An 8,397-nucleotide genomic window follows, 5' to 3' on the forward strand; every position below is an offset into this window, starting at 1 on the left:
GAAAAGAGAAGAAATAATTTATGACAAAGAACAAAATGTCTTGGATGAAATTCCAACTTGAATACCTGGTCTGTCCATTTTGTCCTTTCATGTTTTTGCTGGTCGGGATCATCCTCCAGTGGAGTCTTTGGATCTGATCTCGAAAATGATTTAGAGTCCCCAAGTGAATGATTTCAGCCTTTCAAGTGCCTGATCGTTTTTCACCATCAAAAATCAGATCTAAACTTGATACATGTACTGGGGTAAAATGCAAATGAAGTGCTGTATTCACAAGCTCACGGAGATTGACTGAAGCAGCGTTTATCTACTTCCGCTTATGCAAAGCAACAACGTTTCGAAGGCTACCTGGCATAACTTCAGGCTCCGTCTAAGACTTATGAGACAAACACATCAATCCATAAACAAGTTTGTTCTCCCCAGCGGAGTCGCCAGTATGTTAGCGCTTGAAATTTCACCTCAGGCTCAGAAAGGTAAACCTCAAGGCTACATCAAACCATTTAGCCTCGTAGCTAGCCCTACGGGGCAGGAGAAGGCTCTCTCCGGTCAATCTCGGCAGATCTTCAATGGGATGAGATGACCAACAAGGTAACACTGATATTAGGCTAGTAAACTGATTAAAAAGGTTGATTTTGGGTTTTTTGGGTTTTTGGTGGCAAATTGAGGAATTGCAATTTTGGGTGCGGGGATTTGACACAGTTTCTGCAGGGGGTTCTTTGGGGCGAGGTAGGAGACCGTATTGATGCCTTTGATTGAGGTGAGTGGATGGAGAAGACCAGTGAGGAGCTAAGGAGAGCAAATAATACTTTGAATTCTCCTTAAACAGTAGAAAACATAGAAATTAAACAAATTTAAAAGCAGAGCATGGCAAGCATGAATTCTTACTTTAACACTTCATTTGTTTAATGTGCAGCAGTAAAGGAAAGGAAATGATTCACATAAACACACTTACAAGAACATTGAGAAACACACCATCAACACATGAGTCCACAAGAATCCCAAAGAGGACTGGAAAACCCTGGTCTTCCTTAGCCAAAAATTGTAGAGATACAGTGAAATAACACAATGATAGCTTCTCCCTCAAAAGTCCAACCATGAAAATGAGCAAGAAAGTACATAATATAGATGATCTAACCTCTTTCCCTGCCTCCATGGGTCGAGCTCACTATCCTAGGAGCTGTTTCAACCACTTCTAAACTAAGCACTACAATCTAGGCAGTCAAAACAACTTGCCTCTATAAACTTGGAAACCAATTCATACATTACATATTTACCCATTACATGAATGAATCTTATAGAAGTGTTAAACAAGAGTAAAAGTGTCTTAGAGTTACAAAAATTACATCAAAGATAATCATCTTCAACCCCAAAAAGTCAAACTGAGTCAAATCTACGTTTTCTGGGCTGTACAGTGCAATCTGGCAAAAAACTGCCTGACAGGTCGCGCCCCCCTGCCTGACGGGTCGCGCCCCTTTGGAGCTCTGTTTGGGGTACTTGCAGGTGGCCAAATTGAGCAAAAGTGGGCTTGTTGGAAAGGTCTGTGAGTCTACTTTCCAACCCAACTAGAATTTTTGAATTTGGAGTTCATTTGCCCTGTCAAAAACCAATTCTCCCAAGACAGCTTTCTGCAGTTCAAAAAAGTGGCAGAAAGTCAAATTTTGCATGTATTTTGACCTTCTGGAGGCCCAAAACTCCATAAAAACTCAAGTCCATCCATGGGCATATGTAACTTTGCATAAAAAATCAGGAAATGCTGAGTTTTTGTGAAAAGGAGTTGCCATGACAAAGGGTCTCACGGGGGTGAGACCCGTTAAAGAGCCAAAACCTGTAAATTACCAAAAAATGCCAAAATTACCCAAAATTCTCAATTTTTTTTGGGATTTGAGCTGTGGCTAGGCTATTGAGTGCCATGATTTTTGAGTGAAGCCTCAGCCAAGATACGGAGTGGATTGGTCTTCTTCTTCCCTTTTAGGGCCTCGGACAACCGCCTTTGAAACATCTTCATTTTGGCCTTGCACACATGCATTCTTGCCCAGTAATGGTTTTTCATGTTCCTCAGCAATTTCTTCTCTTAGTTGGCCTTAGCCAACAGCCTTTCCAAGTGTGCGTTCTCCTAGATAAGCATAGACTCTCGGTCAGCAGGCAATGGGTCACCAGGTCTTCTTCGGTTCAAGACTCGGTCACTACAAATCCTCCATAACTCATCAAGTGCCTGCTCATCTTCCAACTGTTTGTTGCGCTGCTTAAGGTAGGTGATGGTCCATTGTGCACCCTCTAGTCTCCTCTGTACCTCAACCTCTGACACTGATGCTTGGTCATCACTCTGCTCATATGTTTCGGTTTCTGACATGTTTGAGGAGCAGAGTGGACAAAATGTACTGCTGTTTCTGCTTGTAAAAGTGCTGAACTCTATGCTGTTTCAAGGGGACAATGACATGAGGGAAATGTTAGGGGAGGGACCTTTTGCACAAGGAATTGGGAATATATGAATAACAGGGAATTTAGGGAATACATTGCAAACAAATATTTGCATATATACAGGCATACATGTACATAACAAGGATATAGGGAATCATTTACAAAATCACTGCATATAGGAATACATGTATAAACAGTGAACATAAGGGAATACATGTATGTAACAAGGGGACATTTGGAAACTTATTTACAAGACCTTTCACATATTCGCCAAGAAATTTTTATGTTTATAGCATGCATATGGTGAAGCAAGAGTAGGGTTTGAGTTTTTGATGCTTTGGGAGGGGGAAAGGGTTTGCAATTATTTACAACATAGCATGGGGAAAATAGATATGAATGAAAATATGAGTAAAAAGGGAAGGAGGGAAACAATTTACCAAGGGGAATACCTTGAAACAACACAAACCCTAGCACATTTACACATTAACAATGCAGCCATATAGTGTCTTGTCACTTGCATGATTTGAGGTTAAAACACAAGCAATGAGGGCTTACATTCATAACCAACCACCAAAATGATGTGTAGAGAGCCTACCTTGAACAAATTTAACAACTTGTGGTTCCTTGGCAGCTCACTGGCAAAGTTCCGTGGAGAAATCCCCAACGGGTCGCGCGCCCCTGACGGGTCGCGCCAGTGTAATTTTTGCACTGGCAGAGGGTGCCTGACGGGTCGCGCGCCTTTCAAGAGGCTTTTGGAGGCCTTCCCAGTGTCAGAATCAGGTGCACGATAGCTCATTGGAAAGGTCTTTGAGTCTAATTTCTAACCCAACTAGAATTTATTAATTTGAAGTTGATTTGACCTGTCAAAAGTCAAATCTCCCAAGACTGTTCAAAAAGTGCCAAATGAGGCTGCCTGAAGGAAGAGTGCTGTTGCAGTCAACTTTTGAATGCCTTCCTCAACCCCAAATTGAGCTCATGATAGCTCATTGGAAATATATTTGTGTCTAGTTATCATTTTACCCATCAAGAAAATCATTTGGCCAACCAAGCTAGGAGAAAACTTGATTTTCCCAAGGTCTCTTCAGAGGTGTCTTTGATTCTCCTGAGGCAACGATATTCTTGACATTTCTATCAAACCATGACACCTGTGTAAAAAGTGAAGGAGGTTTTTCTTCCTTGGCATGTTGTGAGAAAAAACCTCTCTTAGTTTTGCAAAATTCATCTCTGATTTCTCTGAAACATTGTTTGAGTGAAACTTATCCCGATGTGTGGAACAAGGAATTTTGTCGAAATGGAGCGAAATGAAGGGGATAGGGGGCTTCTAAATTCTTGGGGAAATTTTTGGCAGTGGGGAGGGATGTTAGGAAGCAGGTGAAAGTGGAATCTCAGAGATTGAGTGAGGGGAAGGTGTCCAAAAGGGCAAAACACAGGCCAAACCTAGAAAATTGCCAAGTTGTAGCTAGAAACTAGGGTTTGTGCAAAAATGAGGATTTTAGCGGATCTAAGGGATGGGAAGTGTTTTATAAGGTACTTTAAGGATAGGGGAAGGTGTATGAACATCAGGAAACAAGTTTTGCCGATGATTTGACCGTCCAAGAGAAATTGGCTTCAAAACCCTAGGAGAGGGAAATGACCTTGCCTAGGCACAACTGAAGCATGAACAAGATGTAAAATGACTCATTAGACACTGACATGATAATGAAAACCCTATGAATGATGATAGACTCAGTTGAATGATGACATGGACCGCCATTTGGACCAAATTTTGCCTAGTGACCTAATGCCTAGTGACCAAATTTTGCTTGAAGACTCACTGAAATGACAAAATTTGACCTTGACACTTCAAAATCACTTTGTAAGAGCACATTTGATCACTGGAGGAAGGCTGGAAAGACTGACACTAACATTTTCTGAATTCTACAATACACCTCCAATTGACGAATCTAGTTATCCAGCTTCTCTGCATTTACTTCACCATTGTACATAGGCAACTCGAATTTAAAATCAAGCTTTAAAAAAGTTGATTTACCAGTTCCTTTCGAAGAATGACGATGAGTATGAGTAGTGGTGGTATTAGTGGAAGAGGGTGAAGATGCTTTCGAAGAAGAAGATGAAGAATATGGTGGAGGTTTGCCTCCATTCCCATTACCTCCTCCTTAAGAGCCTTCTCCATTGGGAGGTTTGGAACTTTCTCCTTGCATCCTACTATTCCTCTATTCATAGAGGACCTTAACCATCTCTGTCATATCAAAGAAAGTGTTATGAAGCCAGCTCAAGAAAAGATAGAAAAGATAGATCAACGCCTTAGAATTCAGCCTCTTCGAGGGGGCAACCTCCTTTACATTACATAAATGAACAATTCTTCGATGATTCAAATGACAAAACCTCCTTTCCATATATAGGAGTCTAAGGAGTCACAATATAATCCAGCCGACCTAACAATAATAATATAAAGCCAAAAAAATAACAATAGAGGGATTCTATGGGGCACAGAAATAACAACATGGGGGTAATAGGGGCACAACAATATAAATAAGGGGTATAACTACAATAGTAATGGGGTAATCACTAGTATTATAGGGACCCATCATGCCCCTCTCCTTCAAAAAAGTGTTGTCCTCAACGCTTGAGTAGTTTTGGATACTTCTGCATAAAATTCTCATCCTCCCATGTGGAATCTTCAGCGGATAAGTTCTTCCACTTGATAAGATACTCTGAAATTGATCGATTTCGTAGCTATCGAGTTCCTGTTTCTGTGACTGCTTCCGGTTCCAATATTATTTCTCCTTCCTCGTCAAGTTCTGGCAATATTGTTTGAACTGGGAGCTTGTCACCTATAACCTTCTTCAAACATGAAACATGGAAAACTGGGTGCAATCGAGAAGCTGCAGGAAGCTCCAATTTGTATGCCATAGTACCAATCTTTTGCAACACCTTGTACGGACCATAATACTTTGGTGATAATTTATTATCCTTCTTAGCTTGCTTTAGGGATATTTGCTTATATGGTTGTAGCCGTAGGAATACCCAATCACCTACATCAAAACTTCTTTCACTGCGATGTTGATCTGCCTGTTGTTTCATTCTATTTTGTGCCAACACGAGGTTATCCTTTAAGAATTGGAGGACTTATTGTTGATGTTCGATGTGATGTTCCACTGCCTGAACCTTAGAATTTTCTCTTAAATATGATGTGATGGATGGTGGTTGATACCCATAAAGTGCCATAAATGGGATCATTTTTGTTGCTGTATGGAAGGAAGTGTTATACCACCATTCAGCCAGAGGCAACCATTTGACCCATTGTGTATGTTTATCAGATACAAAGCAACGAAGATATCCTTCCAAACACTTGTTTACTATCTCAGTTTGCCCATCAGATTGAGGATGATAAGATGAGCTATGAGCTAACTGAGTACCAAGACAAGAAAATAATTCTGTCCAAAAATTTCCAGTGAAAATGGGATCTCTGTCACTTACAATAATCTTTGGGTTTCCATGTAGCTTTTGAATTGTTTCCATAAATGCAGTAGAAACTGTACTGACTTTAAATGGATGTGATAATGCACAAAAGTGTGCATACTTGGTAAGTCTGTCAACTACCACCATGATTACACTCTTTCCCTCAGACTTTGTAGAAGCCTGATATTGAATCTGATGTATCTCTGTAATTTCGTATCATCTAGTTCTAAAATTGAGACTTGTAATAGCCTTCTGCATCCTCTTTCCAATGCCACAAGTCTGACCCAAATTGGATTCTCCAAGGAAGAGTTATGTGAAATCTCCCACAGTGACTTGCTTCTAGACTAGTTCAGTAGAGCGAACTTGTGCGATGTGCCACGAGTCATTGTTTCAACCTTTGGATCTGAAATATGCATACAAGAAACTACAGTCCGTCCTCTTTCTGTACCTTCTTACGAAATTTCAATCCGATCCCCAGAGAGAAAGTTATGACGATTTTCCCCAGGTCACCTGTTTTGAATGTAATTCAGGAGTCTGCAAAAAGACCAACTTCCTTAGATCATATCTTCGAAAATATCGCGCAAGAAGCTCTGAAATTCGGACCCAAGGTTCAGCGCGATTTCTTCTCAAATGTGTTTTTTTGCGACTTCTGAAACGTCACAGAAAAAAGTTATAGCGAAAATGCCGCAATGACATGTTTGGAGCAGTGAAACCCTAGAATCACAAGCTCTGATACCAAATGTTATGAAACCAGCTCAAGAAAAGATAGAAAAGATAGATCAACGCCTTAGAATTCAACCTCTTCGAGGGGGAAACCTCCTTTACATTACATAAATGAACAATTCTTCGATGATTCAAATGACAAAGCCTCATTTCTATATATAGGAGTCTAAGGAGTCACAATATAATCCAGCCGACCTAACAATAATAATATAAAGCCACAAAAATAACAATAGAGGGATTCTATGTGGCACAGAAATAACAACATGGGGGTAATAGGGGCACAACAATATAAATAAGGGGTATAACTACAATAGTAATGGGGTAATCACTAGTATTATAGGGACCCAACATGAAGATGCTTTCGAAGAAGAAGATGAAGAAGATGGTGGAGGTTTGCCTCCATTCCCATTACCTCCTTTTCCATTACCTCCTCCTGAAGAGCCTTCTCCATTGGGAGGTTTGGAACTTTTTCCTTGCATCCTACTATTCCTCTCTTCATAGAGGACCTTAACCATCTCTGTCATATCAAAGAAAGCCTTTCTGAAGGTCTTCTCATTTTCTGTCATGATAGGTTCTCCTTCATGAGACATGATCTCTGGAGACTCAACTGCAACTTCTGCAACTTGAGGATGTACTGGTGTAGAATACTTTGGAAACCTTGCTCTTCTTCCACTTGACCCAATTTCAGGGCTTTCAACCATCTTTCCTTCACCTCTTTTGAGCTTCAACCTTGTAAGCATGACATAGACTTGCAAACAATTAAATCATGCTTTCACAAACAAAATATTGTAAGAAAAAACCAGTGCTATGATACCAACTTGATATGAAATGGAGCAGATTAGTAATGTTGTTCTAATTCCCCATTCAGAATAAAACGCAAGATGCTTATCATTTGATTATCAAGTTCTTAAGGATTCAATATTTTTGCTTAATTAACTGATTCCCATGAGAGTTTCTTATGTAAATGTTAGAAACAATTTAACACAAAACATATGATGAACAACAACAAAATAACAACAAAGAACATCAAAATACAACACACAACAAGCACATGATAAAGGAGTTCACCCCTCTTGGGCTGTGTCTCCTTGGTCCAGCTTCCAATGGCTTGGGTCTCTCTATTATGCTCAAATTACAACAAAAGTGTGTTTACAATGCTCAGATGCTTCTGAAACCCATCTCAATGAGTTCATAATACTCAAAAATGGCCATCTAGCCTCTTTTTCCATCCCATTTGGATAAGAATTAAAGAAGTTATGACTTCTCCTAGTTCTCCCACTATTTGTTCCACAAATTGCTTCAAAACCGACCAAAAACCCCATTTTTCTCCAAAATATGCTAACGGAGTGAGAAATTCACCGCACAGCGGGCTATATCTTGTTGGCCATATCATAAATCCCAATAGGCAAGTGTTGCATGCTCTTATGGAACGACAAAACATTGTGATTGCGATATTGCAGATTTGTTGGGGATAATTAACTACAACATATAAAATCCCGCGTTCGGAACCCATCGCTCATCATAATCGACGAAGTTTAGCGGCTGAAGGTTTTGTTAACATTGGAACGTTGCGATTACGGTATTGTGGACCCGTGGGGGTATTAAACTGTGTCATATAAAATTCCTGCATCTGAGGTCTTATTGTTCATCAAAATTGGTGATCGACTGCGGGCTCTTAGCACAACAAAACATTGCGATGCGATATCGTGGATCTGCTAGGACATTAAACTGTAACACAATAAAGCATCGTGTCCAGGCAGTCATCCCAATCAGAACTTTATCAGTGGTAACAAATAA

The sequence above is a fragment of the Pinus tabuliformis genome, chromosome 1_2 (assembly GCF_031772625.1).
Source record: "Pinus tabuliformis cultivar Carrire ecotype Pingquan chromosome 1_2, CPIR1, whole genome shotgun sequence".
NCBI classification, from domain to species: Eukaryota; Viridiplantae; Streptophyta; class Pinopsida; order Pinales; family Pinaceae; genus Pinus; species Pinus tabuliformis.